This window comes from Gekko japonicus, unplaced genomic scaffold (genome assembly GCF_001447785.1).
Source record: "Gekko japonicus isolate JY-2015 unplaced genomic scaffold, Gekko_japonicus_V1.1 scaffold1436, whole genome shotgun sequence".
NCBI lineage: Eukaryota > Metazoa > Chordata > Lepidosauria > Squamata > Gekkonidae > Gekko > Gekko japonicus.
In genome coordinates, this window is record NW_015171546.1 from 22,057 (window position 1) to 40,400 (window position 18,344).

Here is an 18,344-nt window from a genome sequence, read left to right on the forward strand (position 1 = left end):
TCGTGCCTGTGCTCCAGGGTCAGAGCTCAACGGAGTCGCTCTCTGGCCCTCCATCTAGGATTGCCAACCTCCAGGTGAGGCCTGGAGACCTTCCAGAATTACAGCTGGCCTCCCGACAACAGAGTTGAGTTCAATGCCCCCTCTAAGCCGTGGAGTCTTGTGAGCAAGAATTCTACTTTGTGAGCTCCTGGCCTTAAAATTGTGAGTGAGCGATCGGGCTGCTGCATCCGTTAGTCTGCTCTGGGGCCATCCCTTCCTGAGCGAAGGCGAAAAAGGTGTGAGCCGGAGGCTAAAAAAACTGTGAGCTGGCTCACACCAACTCAGCTTAGAGGGAGCACCGGCTGAGTTCCCCGGGAGGAAACGGCCGCTTTGGAGGGCGGACCCGGACGGCATTCGACTCCGCCGAGGTCCGTCCCCTCTCCGAACCCTGACCTCCCCCGGGTTTGATCCCCAAATCTCCAGGAAGGGACAGCGGTGTGTGTCAGTGGACCAAAATGTGTGTGTGTGTGTATGGGGGGGGGGAATTGATTCCCAGTTGGCACCTGTGAGAGATATTTTTAGCCCGCCTTGTGGGGGAGAGCTGCGTACTTCTGCCGTTCTCCCAGCTGGGCTGCAGAAGTGGGTGGTGGAACGAAGGCAGGGAGGAGAGGCAGGTTGCGTTGAGAGAGGATACTTTAAATCCCTAAAACGGGAATTTACTGGCCCTCGAACGTCTTTGGAAGCCATGCTAGTGGAAGGGGCAAGCAGTAGTTACCCTCTGCACATGATCCGTGGTCTGAAGCTGCCTTCTACTGAATCGGACCCTTGGTCCATCAAGGTCAGTATTGCCTACTCAGACCGGAAGCAGCTCTCCGGCGTCTCAGGCAGACGTCTTTTGGTGTAGTGGTTAGGAGCAGTGGTTAGGAGCACGGACTCTAATCAGGAGGTTCACCAGTGGGTCCAGGACATTAGAAGCCCTCCCACTGTTGACCCCCCCCCCCCAAGCACCAAGAAGACAGAGCATCACTTGCCCCAGAGTCCCTATCTATACATTGTGGCCAATAGCCACTGATGGACCTCTGCTCGATATGCTTATCTAATTCCCTTTTGAAGCCGTCCATGCTTGTAGCCGCCACCACTTCCTGTGGCAGTGAATTCCATGTGTTGATCACTCTTTAGCCCTAAGCCCTTTAACCTTTCCTCATAGGGAAAGTGTTCCAACCCTTTTATCATTCGAGTTGCCCTTTTCTGCACTTTTTCCAAAGCGGGGAATAAAACCAACCTCCTCCTCTGTCATCTGGACGTCAGTTGTCATTCCAGAAGATCTCCAAGTCCCACCTTGAGGTTAACAGCCTGATATCCCCGGCAGGCCACTGCTTGGGCTGGCCACAGGCAGGGGTCATTTCCTGCGGGAGTGCACAGGAACGGAGCTCCGGCAGTAAAGAGCCCAGGGGGCGGGCACATGCAACAAGCCCCACCCCCCTGCTCCCAGCAGCCCTCAGTCAGAGCAAAAAGCAGCCAGGTAAGTTGCAGAGCTCCCCCCGGCCCAAAACAGTCCAGTGGCACCTTTAAGACCAAGTTCTATTCAGGTACAAGCTCTACCTCCTCTGAGAGGACAGATCTGCACGTTCCCCCCCCCCAATAGCTAGCATTCCAAAACAGTCCAGTGGAGCCTGAGTGGTGGGTGTCGCCTTCTGACACACTTCCGGTGATGTCAGGGGGTGTGGCATATGCAAATGAGTTGTGCTGATGGGTTATGCTAATGAGCTCCTGCACCTCTTTTTCTACGAAATGACCCGTGGACAGGTGGCCAGAAACAAGCCAAGCCAAGTCCCTTGTGGCAATGGAAGGGCTGCAGTGGCTGTTCGGCTTGGGATGGTGTAGGGTTGCCACCTCTGCTTTGGGAGATTCCTGGAGATTTGGCGGGGGTGGCAGAGCCCAGAGAGTGGAGGGACGCCAACAGGGCAGAATACCATTTAGACCAGCTTATGAAGCAGCCACTTTCTCCAGGGGAACTGATCTGTGTCAGCGAGAGACCCGTTGTCATTCCGGGAGATCTCCAGCCAGGAGCTGGAGGTTGGCAGCCCTGAGAGGAGAGCTGTCCCAAGCCAAGCGACCTCTGCACTCCCGGAGGGGCAGTTGGAGTTGGTTTGCTTCTCCCCACCCCATATGCTTGCATCCCACTGGCCCTTAAGCGAATCTCAGTCTGGACACATCATAAGAACATAAGAAGAGGGTGGGGTACATTTGCCAGGTCCCCACCGGCCACCAGTCAGGGGATGGGGGGGGTAGTGGTGCCAGATCCAGGTTGGGGAACACCTGGAGATTTGGGGATGGAGCCTGGGGAGGGCAGGGGCCTCGGTGGGGCACCATGCCAGAGAGTCCACCTTCCAAAGCATCCCTTTTTCCCAGGGGAACTGGTCTCTGTAGTCTGGAGATGAGCTGTAATCCCAGGGGATCCCCAGGTCCCACCTGGAGGCTGGCACGCCTACACCTGTGGTCTATCGAGTCCAGCATCCCATATCACACAGGGACCGGCCAGTTCCTCGGGAGGTCGGACAACAGGGCAGGGAGGCCGAGGCCTTCATAAGAACCTAAGAAGAGCCTTGCTGGATCAGACCAGTGAGGGTCCATCTAGGCCAGCCTCCTGCCTCACACAGTGGCCAACCGGTTCCTCTGGAGGGCCAACAACAGGGCAGAGAGGCTGAGGCCTTCCCCTGATACGGACATCAGAAGAGCCCTGATGGATCAGACCAGTGAGGGTCCATCCAGTCCAGCAACCCGTCTCACACAGGGGCCAGCCAGTTCCTCTGGAGGTCCAACAACAGGGCAGAGAGGCCGAGGTCTTCCCCTGAGAAGAACATGAGAGGAGCCCTGCTGGATCAGACCAGTGAGGGTCCATCTAGTCCAGCAACCCGTCTCACACAGGGGCCAGCCAGTTCCCCTGGAGGGCCAACAACAGGGCACAGAGCCCGAGGTCTTCCCCTAATAAAAACATTAGAAGAGCCCTGCTGGATCCGACCGGTGGTCCATCTAGTCCAGCATCCCATCTCACACAGTGGCCAACCAGTTCCTCTGGAGGGCCAACAACAGGGCAGAGAGGCCGAGGCCTTCATAGGAACAACAGAAGAGCCCTGCTGGGTCAGACCAGTGGTCCATCTAGTACGGCATCCCGTCTCACACAGTGGCCAACCAGTTCCCCTGGACGGCCAACAACAGGGCAGAGAAGCCGTGGCCTTCCCTGGATAAGAACATGAGAGGAGCCCTGCTGGATCAGACCAGTGAGGGTCCATCTAGTCCAGCATCCCGTCTCACACAGGGGCCACCCAGTTCCCCTGGACGGCCAACAACAGGGCAGAGAAGCCGAGGCCTTCCCCTGATCAGAACATCAGAGGAGCCCTGCTGGATCAGACCAGTGAGGGTCCATCTAGTCCAGCATCCCGTCTCACACAGGGGCCACCCAGTTCCCCTGGACGGCCAACAACAGGGCAGAGAAGCCGAGGCCTTCCCCTGATCAGAACATCAGAGGAGCCCTGCTGGATCAGACCAGTGAGGGTCCATCTAGTCCAGCATCCCGTCTCACACAGGGGCCAACTAGTTCCTCTGGAGGGCCAAGAACAGGGCAGAGAGGCCAAGGCCTTCCCCTCTGATAAGAACCTAAAAAGAGCCCTGCTGGATCAGACCAGTGAGGGTCCCTCCAGTCCAGCCTCCCGTCTCACACAGGGGCCAACCAGTTCCTCTGGAGGGCCAACAACAGGACACAGAGGCCGAGGCCTTCCCCTGATGCTGCCTCCTGCCTCTGGGATCCAGAGAATTAGTTCCTCTGAATATGAGGAAATATCATCTGGAAGGGGTCTCCCCCCCCCGCCTTGCGCAGTGGGGAGAAATAGATGGGACTAATCCGTGAAGATACTCATCATCTTCTTCTTCACCCACGACTTGGAAGCACGGGTGCTCTCCAGTCCCATCGCCGTGGCAACGGCACCAGCCCGTTCCGATCCCGGAAGCGCGAGCGAGCAAAGGAGGGAGACGGACATTTTGAGTCACCCAAAGAGTTGGTTAACTCTGAGATGACTAATGGGGGGGGGGGAGATGTCAGAGAAGGAGAAAGGGGGAAGAGTCAGCGAGGAGGAGGAGGGGAAGAGGGCGGAAGAATGGGAGATTTCTGAGATATGCAGAGCCGGCTGAGCATCTTCATAAGCCTCGGCGGAGAGCTAAGAAGTCCTTGGTTCAAATCCCTCCTCGGCCGCAAAAGTCACTGGCTTGCCTTTAGGGGAGGGCGCACAAATTCTCTTCCCTTCGGCGCCCCCTCCCTGCCTTTAATTCCAGGATAATAAAACCAGGCTCCTCATTGGGGTTGTTGTAAGCAGTACCGAGGCAGCGTGGATGCTAAAAGGCTGGATATTGCTGGTGGAAGCCATGGCAGTGAATTTCTGCAAAGGTCCAAACCTGAGCGGTGCAACGGGGGTTGGAATGCGGCTGACTCTGGGGTGAAGCGTGGCGGACGCCTCCTCAGCCGGCGCCGGAGCCAAGCGCACAGGCAAAGACAGAGTTCCGTGTTGGTTATCCCCACCTTTGGTTGAGCCAGTTTGGTGTAGTGGTTAGGAGCGCAGACTCTAATCTGGGAGAACCGGGTTTGATTCCCCACTCCTCCACGTGCAGCTGGCTGGATGACCTTGGGCCAGCCGTAGCTCTGATGAGAGCTGTCCTTGGAATGCAAGGCACCCGAATGCAAGGCAGAAGTGCTTTTGAGCACGTGCGGCGTTTCCCCTGCACCCGGGTGCCTGAGTTCTGACTTCTCTCTTCCCCGTGTCCAGGGCTTTTTTTGTAGAAAAAGCCCAGCAGGAACTCATTAGCATAACAGGCCCCACCCAACAGCAGAAACTCATTAGCATATTAGGCCCCACCCCGTGTTACCAGAAGTGTGGTCATCCAGCCACACCCACCTTTTGCCTCTTATTCTGTTTACCTTGTTTGTTGTCAAAACAGGAACTCCTTTGCATGTTAGGCCACCCCACTCCCCCGAATGAAGCCAATCCTAATGAGTTTCTGCTGTTGGGTGTGGCCTATTATGCTAATGAGTCCCTGCTGGGTGTGGCCAACTTGAAAGCCAGCCGGAACTCCATTCCTGTGCGTTCCTGCCCAAAAATAGCCCTGCCCATGTCCTTTGCTTCAGCCCACCATTGTCAGCCTCTGAACAGCCTCTTCTCTGGCCCAGCTAGGGTTGCCAAATTCCACCCTGGCCATTGGTGGGGGTCTTGGGTTGCCAGCTCCAGGTTGGAACATTCCTGGAGATTTGGGGGTGGAGCCTGGGGAGGACAGGGACCTCAGTGGGGTGCAGTGCCCTGGAGTACCCCCTCCACAGCATCCATTATTCTCCAGGAGCACTGAGCCAGTCTGGTGTAGTGGTTAGGAGCGCGGACTCTAATCTGGGAGGACGGGGTTTCATTCCCCACTCTTCCGCCTGCAGCTGCTGGTGTGACCTTGGGTAAGTCACGAGTTCTCTCGGAGCTGTTCTCTCAAGGTCAGTTCTTGGAAGAGCTCTCTCAGCCCCACCTCCCTCACAGGGTGTCTGTTGTGGGGAGGGGAAGGGAAAGGAGTTTGTAAGCCGCTCTGAGACTCCCTTGTGTAGTGAAGGGCGGGGTATAAATCCAATCTCTTCTTCTTCTTCTCCCCCTCCTCCTCTTTTGTAGTCTGGAGATGAGCTGTAATTTTGGGGGATCCCCAGGTCCCACCTGGAGGCTGGCTTCCCTAACCTGCCAGGCGGCCTGGAAGTCCCAGGTCTTGTGTGTTTCCAAGTCTTTGACTGTTTCCAGAGGCCCACGGTGCATTCCCCGCCTCCTCCTTTCTGGTCTCTCTCGCCCTCCTTTCCCTTCTTTAGCCATGCAGTTCTTTCTCTGCCCTCCCTGCAGACTTCACCGCTCTCCGCCGCCGCGGCCCCCCCCCACTCCCCTCCGCCGCCAGGCCTGCACGCGCCTCTCTTGCTGGTGTCTGGAATAACTCTGATCTGTTCCAGACGCTGGCCTGAGATTTTCCTGGGGTTAATTTTAGCCCCCTCGGCATCCTTATCACAGCTGGGAGGAGGAAACTGGAGTGTGTGGGGGGGCCACGCACCTCCGAAATATGTGCCTGCTCACACACACACACAAACACACACACACACAATGACATCAGGTCAAAGGAACTAGGATTCCATCTGGATTTGATCAGATGCGACATCACACTCCTCGACGGTGGGGCACGGCCGAGAGAGACGGTCTCAGCCAATCTATTGTTTCTAAAGTGGGATAATATCAGTCCCACGTAAGGGGTTGTTCCACCCACCCTCTCTCAAGAGCTAGGAAGCCTCTGGAGAAGGCTGGAGAGACCCTGATGGTATCTATGCAACGCCTACTCGCCGGATCGACTGTATTTTTCAGAATATACAAACAGGGGAGGGGCTGCGAAAGATTCAAAAGAAAGCCGTCTAGGATCCTGGGCTGACGGTGGCTCCTCCAGAATCAACCCACACGGTCCTGAAGGATTGCCAGCTCCAGGTTGAGAAATTCCAGGAGATTTTTTTTGGTGGAGTCTAGGGTGGCTCAAGTGGTTAAGACGCTGAACTGCAGGCTGTGGAAGGTCGGTCGTTCAGCAGTTCGAGACCCGGGTGCCGCAAGACGGAGTGAGCTCCCGTCTCTAGTTCCAGCTCCTGCCAACCTAGCAGTTCGAAACCAAGAAATGGCAAGTAGATAAATAGGTACTGCTTCGGTGGGAAGGTAACAGCGTTCCGTGTGCCTTGGTGTTTAGTCATGCCGGCCACATGACCACGGAAACGTCTTCGGACAGCGCTGGCTCTTCGGCTTTGAAACGGAGATGAGCACCGCAACCCTAGAGTCGGACTCGACTGGCTTTCGAGCAAGGGAACCTTTACCTTTACCTTTTACTAGGGAGGGTGGGGTTGCGGGAGGGCCCTCAGCCAGATAGAATGCCACAGAGTCCCCGCTCCAAAGCAGCCATTTTCTCCAGGGGAACGGATCGCACGTTGTCTGGAGAGTAGTTTAATTCTGTGAGATCTTCAGGTCCCACCTGGAAGCCGGCAACCCTAGTTTGCAGCTTACAGATACACACCCGAACAGCATACTCAGGATTGCAACAGCACAGACATTTTGATTCGATAATTCAGAGCGAGAGGTGTCAGTTCTTAGACACGGTTAAATAAGCAAAATATCGCAAGAGTGCTAATGTTTTAAGCATATTTTTAATTTTAAGTAAAAAAAACACCCTTTGTGTTTGTGTCTTTTATAAAGTTGATATCTCCGCTACCTGGCATCACCTTTTATGACACACAAGGCCCGGCCCAACCAGGTCTCGTTTACGTCAGATCCGGCCCTCGTAACAAATGAGTTCGACACCCCTGGTTTAAAGGTTTCCCTTGCTCGAAAGCCAGTCAAATTCAACTCTAGGGATGCGGTGCTCATCTCCGTTTCCAAGCTGAAGAGCCAGCACTGTCTGAAGATTTTCCGTGGTCATGTGGCCAGCATGACTAAACGCCAAGGCGCACAGAAAGCTGTTGCTTTCCTACCAAAGTGGTGCCTATTTATCTACTTGCAATTTCTTGCTTTTGAACTGCTAGGTTGGCAGGAGCTGGGACCAGAGACTCCGCCATGCGGCACTCGGGTCTCGAACTGCCAAACCACAGACCTTCCGGCCTGCAGCTCAGCATCTTAACCTCTTAGGATGGCACTGTTAATGGTGCTTTTTAAAGTAAGAGTCAGTTTGAGCTTAACAGGAGACTTATTGAAAGTATGGCAGATTTCGATACATCTTTGGAGAAAATTGGGAACTCTCAGAACTGCAGAATTCTCTTTTGTTTGTGGGTGGAGGGTCAAATGTCAGTGGTGAGTCTAACCCGACCAAGTCGCAAGCAACGCTCCCTCTAACTGTGGAGCCTCGTGAGCAAAAATCCCACTTTGTGAACTACTCGCATTAAAGCTGTGAGCGAGAGATTTGGCTACTGCATCAGTTAGTTTGCTCTGGAGCCCTCCTTCCTGAGCTGAGACAAAAATGTGTGAGCCGGAGGCTAAAAAACTGTGAGCTAGCTCACACTTAACTCAGCTTAGAGGGAACACTGGTCGCAAGTCCGAATTGCTAAAAAGGACCCGACCTTTTTTTGGCTAAGATCTCTGTCAGTCTCTTTTCCCAAAGCGCCCAACTGGCAGGGTCATTTTCTTGCTTAGAGTGCCCCACTGTGGACATGAGAGGCGTTACACATGGAATATGAGCAGAGAGCCAGAGGCATCTATGAAGACAGACTCCAGTGGGGTCGCGGTGTCGTTCTGAAGCTGCAAAACAAAGTTTGAGACCAGCGGCACCTTTCAGACCAATGCAGTTTAATTCTGGGCATAAGCGTTCATGTGCATGCACACTTCTTTGCTATTGTTATTATGCATCACTGACATGGGGCTTTTAATGATGCTTTACATCATAGTGATGTGCCCCACTCTTCATCCTGTCTCCACACAACAACCCTGTTAAGGTAGGCTGCCAAGCATTCTTCTTTTCAAACAGGAGTCTTAATAAAAGGAACCTCCCGTTTGTGTACAGTTTTACGGCTATTCATAAACTGAGCCTAGGCAGTGTGATGCGGTAGATAGAGCATCAGATCCAGGTTCAAATAACCCTTAGCCATAAAGCTGGATGGGTGGTCTCGGGCCAGTCATTTTCTATCCGCTATGCACACCTCACAAGCAATGCTCCCTCTAAGCTGTGGAGTCTTGTGAGTACACAGGGGTTGTTTCCTGCAGGAGCGCACAGGAGCGCAGCTCCGGCAGTAAAGAGCCCAGGGGGCGGGCACATGCAACAAGCCCCACCCCCTGCTCCCAGCAGCCCTCAGTCAGAGCAAGAAGCAGCCAGGTAAGCTACAGAGCCCTCCCCCCGGTGCCGGTTCAAAACAATCCAGTGGCACCTTTAAGACCAAGTTTTATTCAGGTACAAGCTCTCCCTCCTCTGTGAGGACAGATCTGCACGTCCCGTCCCCCCATAGCTAGCAATCCACAACAGTCCAGTGGAGCCTGAGCAGTGGGCGTTGCCTTCTGACACACGTCCGGTGATGACAGGGGGTGTGGCCTATGCAAATAAGTTATGCTATGCTAATGAGCTCCTGCACCTCTTTTCCTACGAAATGACCCCTGTGAGTACAAATTCTACTTTGTGAGCGACTGGCCTTGAAGTTGTGGCTGCCGCATCAATCAGTGTGCCCTGGAGCCCTCCTTCCTGAGCTAAGACAAAAGCGCGTGAGCCAGAGGCTAAGGAACTGTGAGCTGGCTCACACTAACTCAGCTTAGAGTCACAGGGAGCAGGGATGTTATGACGACAGGCACCGAAGGGAGTCCATAGAGTTGGGAAAGGACCCCGAAATCGAAAAGCCGAGCCAGTTTGGTCTGAGAGTCTTTGGTCTCCCTTTGCACTGAGTGCCTGCTAAGAAGCCGGGTATGGGTGCCAATGCTCCCTCTAAGCTGTGGAGCCCTGTGAGCAAACATTCTACTTTGTGAGCTCCTGGCATTCACGTTGTGAGCAAGCTATTTGGCTACTGCATCAATCAGTTGGCTCTGGAGCCCTCCTTCCTGAGCGGAGGCAAAAATGTGTGAGCCGGAGGCTAAAAAAACTGTGAGCTAGCCTCACACTAACTCAGCTTAGAGGGAACACTGGTCGAGGGGGGGGGTTGAAAGGAGGTGGCGCCCTCCTCCCTTCCCTGACAGCGGCTGCCAACGTCCCAGGTGGCCAGCAGCTGCTCATTCCGACCAGAGACGAGGAGAGACCACAGTCGCTCCGAGAGAGACGCCGCCGGCAACAGGTAGGTGCCCTTTCCCCGCTATCTCGCATCATCCCATTGAATCCCCGGCTGGCCCAATTTTGGAAGATGGGGAAAGGTAGTCCACTCCGGCAGGATGGGCCAGAGGTCTGCTAGGGGCACCTGGGAATGTCACTCCTTCGGATTATTTGCCCGACGATCGACTGGCTGGATCAGATCGAGTTCCTTGTTTCCTGCAGTAGCAGCCAGGCAGGGAAGTTTTCAAATAGGCGACGAAGATCGTTTCAGACAAGGGTGAGATTTGAATCCGGCAGCACCTTAGCGAGGACAAGATTTTCAGGGCAGAGGCTTTCGAAAGTCAAAGTCCCTTCCGTCGCCTTTCGCCAGATCGGTTACAAAGGTCTTTCCCGGTTGTTTCCCCAAGCATCCGGCGTCATGAGCAATGCTCCCCCTAAGCCAGTGAGGGCGAACCTTTTAGAGACCGAGTGCCCAAACTGCGATCCAAAACCCACTTATTGATCGCAAAGTGCCAACACGACAATTTAACCTGGATCCTGAGGTTTTAGTTTAGAAAAAACAACCCATACATTAACTTAAGATGATCCAAACAAAGTAAGGAAAGCAATCCCAAATGCTTTCATTTACTTAAAATTATTTGGCAGGGAGAATTTGACACTTTTATGATGGTCTGGGCCTGGCTGGGGCGATGGCACGCGTGCCCACAGAGAGGGCTCTGGGTGCCACCTCTGGCACCCGTGCCGTAGGTTCGCCACCACTGCCCTAAGCTGTGGACTCTGGTGAGCAAAAATTCTACTTTGTGAGCTGCTGGTGTTCAAGTTGTGAGCGAGCCATTGGGCTACTTGTGTAAATTGCTCTGGAGCCCTCCCTTCCTGAGCGGAGACAAAAAGGTGTGAGCCGGATGCTAAGAAAATAGTGGTCTGGGTCACACAGACTCAGCTTAGAGGGAACACTGGTCGTGTAGACTGCTCCAAACGTGGAGGTTCCCTTTCGTGGATAACAGCTGCTGCTAGACCTTTTATCCTTTTTCAAAAGGCGGAGAAGGGCTCACCTGGAGAGTTTCCATTTGTGCGTGTGTGAGTGCACGTGAAAGGAACAGGAGGACGGATTGACAACCGCTCTAATTTGGCAGATGTTAACCGCAGTTATTATCTTCTGAGCAATTATCCATCACTTTTAAATTTCGAAACATGGCCGAGGTCTTGAGCTCATACTGAAGTCGCTCTTAGATCCATTTTGTGACCAGGGAGCTCAGTGGCAGAGCCTCTGCTTGGCAGGCAGAAGGTCCCAGGTTCAATCCCTGGCATCTCCAGTTAAAAGGACCAGGCGGGAGGGGATGGGAAAGATCTCTGCCTGAGACTCTGGAGAGCCATGAAGAGGGGCTGTGGCTCAGTGGCAGAGCCTCTGCTTGGCAGGCAGAAGGTCCCAGGTTCAATCCCTGGCATCTCCAGTTAAAAGGACCAGGCGGGAGGGGATGGGAAAGATCTCTGCCTGAGACTCTGGAGAGCCATGAAGAGGGGCTGTGGCTCAGTGGCAGAGCCTCTGCTTGGCAGGCAGAAGGTCCCAGGTTCAATCCCTGGCATCTCCAGTTAAAAGGACCAGGCGGGAGGGGATGGGAAAGACCTCAGCCTGAGAACCTGGAGAGCCATGAAGAGGGGCTGTGGCTCAGTGGAAGAGCCTCTGCTTGGCATGCAGAAAGTCCCAGGTTCGATCCACGGCATCTCCGATTATTTGAAAGGCAGTAGGTGATGTGAAAGACCTCCGCCTCAGACCCTGGAGAGCTGCTGCTGGTCTGAGTAGACAATACCGGCCCTGACACTGTATTTAAACAACTCCTGCATTCAGAATATTGATTGAATTTGCATCTGGCTGGCACGATATTACACATCTGCCCCACTCTGCCGTGTGAGTCCCGCTTGGGTGACCTTGTTGGGACAGCCATTCCCCTTTCGGCTGCACCTACCTTGCAGGGCTGGTGTGGTGAAGAGCCGGAGGCGGGGGAAGCCACGCCCGCAAGCCCGAGGTCCTCGGAGGGAAAGCGAGATAAAAAGGTTTCAGCCTTAATTGGGAAGCTCACCTTGCCAGCATTTACTGACTTGTTAAGTTTGCCTCTTGGGAGAGAGATATTATAGGGCTGGCTGCTCCTCCCCCCACCGCTCGACACACAAAACAATCACAGTAGCTCATCTGGTTTTGCTATTTACCAGGCTGGCGCAGAGATCGGGGACCCCGTTTCCCCTTGGCAGCAGCTGGCGGTATAGAAAAAGCCGTGGGCACAGCTTGGAAGGAATGGTACTTTGGAGAGCTGGTTCCACCGCTGGGAAAAGGGGGTGAAAAAGCGAAAATTATCAGCTGCCTGAATGAGGAAGCCGCCTCCAGCCTGAGTGAGCTGGGGCGGTGCGTCGAGTCACGTTCCTCCGACTAGGGCCGCGAAGACCCGAGTTCGAATCCCAGCTCAGCCAGAAAGTTCGCCGTTGGTCGACGGCCTTCTTCCCTCTGCCAAACCGACCTTGTTGTGAGGATAGACCGGAGGAGGGGAGATCCGCGTATGCCACCCAGAGACGTAGACGTCCATTCCCAAGGGCACTCTGCATGCGCTCAGAGGTCCTCTGTTATGGCTTCAAGTGCTCTGTAGAGGGTCATTGGCTGTGGAAACTGGTTCGGGGGTAGGGTTGCCAGCTCCGGGCTGGGGAATACCTGGAGATTTTAGGAGGTGAAGCCTGAGGTGGGATCTCATCAAGGTACAATGCCATGCAATCCACCTTCCAAAGCAGTCCTTTCCCCCAGGGGACCTGCTCTCTGTCGTCTGGAGAACAGTTGTGATTCCAGGAGATCTCCAGCCACCACCTGGAGGTTGGCGACCACACTCCAGGGCTGGTGAGTGCTGCCCCGGGTACGAGGGCAGGAAGGTCTTCAGTTCTGCCCCCTCACGTCTAAGTGTCCCTGGGCTTGGGCTGGATTTGCTCAGTTCCCCCCCCCCGCGAGGGAGAACAGGTTATGCCGAGGATCATGGGACCCCATGTGGACAAATGCCCCATGGGATGGGGGCTGCCACGCGGAGGAGAATCGGGCCAAATCCAATGCAAAAGGTGGAGTGGGGGTCCCTTCCCTCGGCATCATCAACCTCCCAGCAAATGGCAGAAAGAATCGGAGACCTGGTTAATCCACCTTCTCACGCATGCAGCTGCCTTCTACTGAATCAGACTCTGGGTCCGTCGAGGTCAGTACTGCCTACTCTGACTGGCAGTTCTCCAGGGTCTCAGGCGGAGGTCTTTCCCATTACCTCCCGCCCGGTCCCTTTTAGCTGGAGATGCCGGGGATCGAACTGGGGACCTTCTGCATGCCAAGCAGAGGCTCTTCCACTGAGCTACAAGCCCCACTTCATGGCTCTCCAGGGTCTCAGGCGGAGGTCTTTCCCATCCCCTCCTGCCTGGCCCTTTTAACTGGAGAGGCCAGGGATCGAACCTGGGACCTTCTGCATGCCAAGCAGAGGCTCTTCCACTGAGCCACCGCCCCTCTCCATGGCTCTCCAGGGTCTCAGGCGGAGGTCTTTCCCATCCCCTCCTGCTTGGTCCTTTTCACTGGAGATGGCGGGGACTGAACCTGGGACCTTCTGCACGTTATACCACGGAGTCATAGCCTTCCCTAAATGAAACTACCTTATACTGAATCAGACCCTTGGTTCATCAAAGTCAGTATCGTCTACTCATACTAGCATCAGCTCTCCAGGATCTCAGGTGGAGGTCTTTCCCATCACCTCCCGCCCTTTTAACTGGAGATGCCGGGGATTGAACCTGGGACCTTCTGCCTGCCAAGCAGAGGCTCTGCCACTGAGCTACAGCCCCACTTCATGGCTCTCCAGGGCAATGTTCCCTCTAAGCTATGGAGCCCTGTGAGCAAAAATTCTACTTTGTGAACTATTGGCATTAAAGTTGTGAGCAGGAGATTTGGCTGCTGCATAAATTAGTTTGTTCTGGAGCCCTCCTTCCTGAGCTAAGACAAAAATGTGTGAGCCAGAGGCTAAAAAACTTTGAGCTAGCTCACACTAACTCAGCTTAGAGGGAACACTGCTCCAGGGTCTCAGGCGGAAGTCTTTCCCATCACCTCCCGCCTGGTCCTTTTAACTGGAGATGCCGGGGATCGAACCGGGGACCTTCTGCATGCCAAGCAGACACTCTGCCACTGAGCTACAGCCCCACTTCATGGCTCTCCAGGGTCTCAGGCTGAGGTCTTTCCCATCACCTCTGGAGATGCCGGGGATCGAACCGGGGACCTTCTGCCTGCCAAGCAGAGGCTCTACCACTGAGCCACAGGCCCTTCCCTTAAGCTTCCATGAAGTGCCTTATGCTGAATTAGACCATCAATCTGTGGAGGTCAGTATTGTCTGCTCAAACTGGCAGCCGCCCTCCAGGGCTTCAGGTGAAAGTCTTTCAGACCGCCTACTGCCTGCCTGGGCCTTTTAGCTGGAGATGCCGGGGATTGAACCTGGGACCTTCTGCATGCCAAGCAGAGGCTCTGCCACTGAGCTACAGCCCCACTTCATGGCTCTGCAGGGTCTCAGGTGGAGGTCTTTCCCATCACCTCCTGCCTGGCCCTCTTTTAACAGGAGATGCCAGAGATTGAACCCGGGACCTTCTACGAGCAGAGGCTCTTCTACTGGGCCAAAGGACCTCCCCAACCATAAACACACATGAAGCTACCATATACTGAATCATACCATTGGTCCATCAAGGTCAGTATTGTCTACTCAGACTGGCAGCTGCTCTCCAGGGTCTCAGGCAGAGGAAGGTCTTTACCATCACCTCCTGCCTGGTCCTTTTTAACTGGAGATGTCAGGGATCGAACCTGGGACCTTCTGCCTGCCAAGTAGAGGCTCTACCACTGAGCCACAGCCCCTCTTTACAGATCTCCAAGGTCTCAGGCTGAGGTCTTTCACATCACCTACGGCCTGGTCCTTTTTAAACTGGAGATGCCAGGGATTGAACCTGGGACCTTCTGCATGTCAAGCAGAGGCTCTGCCACTGAGCTACAGCCCCACTTCATGGCTCTCCAGGGTCTCAGGCGGAGGTCTTTCCCATCACCTACGGCCTGGTCCTTTTTAAACTGGAGATGCCAGGGATTGAACCTGGGACCTTCTGCCTGCCAAGCAGAGGCTCTGCCACTGAACTACGGCCCCACTTCGTGGCTCTCCAGGGTCTCAGGCGGAGGTCTTTCCCACCACCTCCTGCCTGGTCCCTTTTAACTGGAGATGCCGGGGATCAAACCGGGGACCTTCTGCCTGCCAAGCAGAGGCTCTACCACTGAGCCACAGGCCCTTCCCTTAAGCTTACATGAAGTGCCTTATACTGAATCAGACCATCAATCCGTGGAGGTCAGTATTGTCTGCTCAAATTGGCAGCCGCTCTCCAGGGCTTCAGGTGAAAGTCTTTCCCATCCCCTCCTGCCTGGCCCTTTTTAACTGGAGCTGCCGGGGATTGAACCTGGGACCTGCTGCGTGCCAAGCAGAGGCTCTACCGCCGAGCCAAAGCCTCACCCCCACCCCCGGCAAACCCAGAAGGCTTCAAACCATCAGGAACGTCGGCACTATAGTAACAAAAAAGAAGCGTTTCTGTATATGCTCAGAGGCACCGTCAACCTTTTATACCTCAGGGGCCCAAGATGTGACTCTTGATATTCAAAACAGGTCCTGATGGGGGGGGGCTGTCCTTCTAGCCTGATGGGGGCCCCGTCCTTCCCCTGCACCCCCCCTGCCGACGCACAGGCTTCTGTCTTCCACGGCTGCAATAACCTTTCCTTCTCCCTCAACGGGGGTCTAAACAATTAGCCGGCGGCTTTGAACATTGTTGATGAGGGCCCGGGGCGTGTGGCGGAGGAAGGAAGGGGGGGCTAATTAGCTCTGCTTGCCCCCCACCCTCTTTCTCCTCCTGCCGCGTAGCTAATTCCCCTTTCTCTTGGATCAGGCCGCAGTTTAGTGGTCCCCTGCTGTGCCAGGGTCACGCTCAAGCTGCTCCGCTCCCCTTCATCTTCGGAAAGCTTCCTTTTAAATGGCTTTTCTTCATGCTTCATCCGGGCAGGTGGATCTCCGAGCGGGTGTGGGGAAGGAACCGGATTAAGGCATTCAAAAGGAAGGCTATTACAAAAATCCAGGGTTTTCTTTCTGGGGGAAGGCGCCGGAACGGAGTGCTGGAACCTCTGTGAAAGACCTTGGTCTCTCTGCCCTGTTGTTGGCCCTCCAGACGAACTGGTTGGCCCCTGTGTGAGACTGGATGCTAGACAATGGACCACTGGCCTGACCCATCAAGGTTCTTCTTAGGTTCTTATCAAGGAAATACCTTGGTCTCTCTGCCTTGTTGTTGGCCCTCCAGACGAACTGGCTGGCTCCTGTGTGAGACAGGATGCTGGACTTAGATGGGCCACTGGTCTGATCCAGCAGGGCTCTTCTGAGGTTCTTATCAGAGGGGAAGGCCTCGGCCTCTCTGCCCTGTTGCTGGCCCTCCAGAGGAACTGGTTGGCCACTGTGTGAGACAGGATGCTGGACTAGATGGACCTTCACTGGTCTGATCCAGCAGGGCTCTTCTGAGGTCCTTATCAAGGGAAGGCCTCTGCCTCTGTGACCTGTTGTTGGCCCTCCAGAGGAACTGGCTGGCCCCTGTGTGAGACAGGATGCTGGACTAGATGGACCCTCACTGGTCTGATCCAGCAGGGCTCTTCTGAGGTTCTTAAAGGTTGTAATTGTGCCAGTTCTCTCTTCTGTACTGCCTCTAATACCTTGGTGGTGGTGGAAAGTGCCATCAAGAACTGGTTTCTGGCGACCCCATAGCGTTTTCAAAGCAAGAGCCGAGCAGAGGTAATTTGTCATTGCCTGCCTCTGCATTGCGACGCTGGACTTCCTCGGTGTTTTCCAATCCGAGTGCTAACCTGGGCCGATTCTGCTTAGCTTCCGAGCTCTGACGAGATCGGTCTAGCCTGGGCCTTACTGGCACCTTACTGGTGGTTGAATGGCAAATAACCATTATCAATCAATCAATCAATCAATCAATCAATCAATGGCAAATAACCATTAGCTGAGTAACCGGGTATAGATTCTAGTTTATTAACTGGAGATCTCTTTTCCTCTGTACCCAAGAAAAAGGTGAGACCAGCTCTGAGGAAAGGTTTCGGCAAATGGCACTGAGAAATGCTGCTACGTAACGTAGCTTTTCTGCATTCCCATTTTCCTTGTTTCTTCTGGGGGGCATTGTTCCGCATGTATTTTGCTCCCTCTAGTGGTGGATTCAATATTACCATGGTTTATGTCCGGCATAAATACCTGCATTTCAAGGTTGTAGGAAGATAATGGGGGGGATAAATCAGTGTAGTGCCAAAATGACCACTAGGGGGAGCAACACATGTATGAAACAGAACACACACACACACATGGAGAAACGAGAACTTACAAGCAAGGAAAATAATGCGGAAAATCCCTCAGCTGAGCTGAATTTAATAATACACAGCATTGACACAGCCACTGCATAAACTATCTCAGTGGACCTTACGACAACCTTGTGAGGTTGACCAGTATGTTGAGCCCCACTTTGCAAACAGGAGGATGGGTGAGGTAATCGCGGCTTGCTTAAGTCTACCGAGTGAGTTAATGACAGGAGACGAGGTTTGAAGTGAGTTCATCCAAACTCACCCCCTTATTAATGCTTACACCGCCAAACAGAGCCAGTTTGGTGTAGTGGTTAAGTGCGCGGACTCTAATCTGGGAGAACCGGGTTTGATTCCCCACTCTTCCACTTGCACCTGGCTGGATGACCTTGGGCAAGCCACAGTTCTGATAAGAGCTGTTCTTGAAAAAAAAGCAGTTTCTGGCAAGAGCTCTCTCAGCCCCACCCACCTCACAGGGTGTCTGTTGTGGGGAGGGGAAGGGAAAGGAGTTTGTAAGCCACTCTGAGACACCTTTGGGTAGTGAAGGGCGGGGTATAAATCCAATCTCCTCCTCCTTCTTCTTCTTCTTCTTCTTCTTCTTCTTCTTCTTCTTCTTCTTCTTCTTCTTCTTCTTCTTCTTCTTCTTCTTCTTCTTCTTCTTCTTCTTCTTCTCCTGTTTCCAAAAGTGGAGGTACTGGGGTTTGTAAATTAAAGGTAAAGGTCTCCCTTGCTTGAAAGCCAGTCGAACCCAACTTTAGGGGGCAGTGCTCATCTCTGTTTCCATGCCGAAGAGCCAGCGCTGTCCGAAGACTTCTCCATCGTCATGTGGCCAGCGTGACTAAATGCTGTGGCTCATGGAACGCTGTTACCTTCCCGCCGAAGCGGTACATAAGAACATAAGAGAAGCCAATGTTGGATCAGGCCAATGGCCCATCAAGTCCAACACTCTGTCACACAGTAGCCAAAAATACCAGGGCCATCAGGAGGTCCAGCAGTGGGGCCAGGACACTAGAAGCCCTCCCATTGTTGCCCCCCACCCAAGCACCAAGAAGACAGAGCATCCCTTGCCCCAGACCGAGAGTTCCTATCTATACCTCATGGCTAATAGCCACTGATGGACCTCTGCTCCATATGTTTATCCAGTTCC

At 54.0% G+C, this 18,344-nt stretch overlaps 2 non-coding genes across 2 annotated transcripts; both read right to left on the reverse strand.

The window, feature by feature from the left end:
- Positions 1-13,231: 13,231 nt before the first annotated feature.
- Positions 13,232-13,303, reverse strand: TRNAA-GGC. Its single transcript has one exon. It is a non-coding gene; the product is annotated as a tRNA-Ala (tRNA).
- Positions 13,304-14,751: 1,448 nt separating this feature from the next.
- Positions 14,752-14,823, reverse strand: TRNAV-GAC. Its single transcript has one exon. It is a non-coding gene; the product is annotated as a tRNA-Val (tRNA).
- Between the last annotated feature and the right edge of the window lie 3,521 nt (positions 14,824-18,344).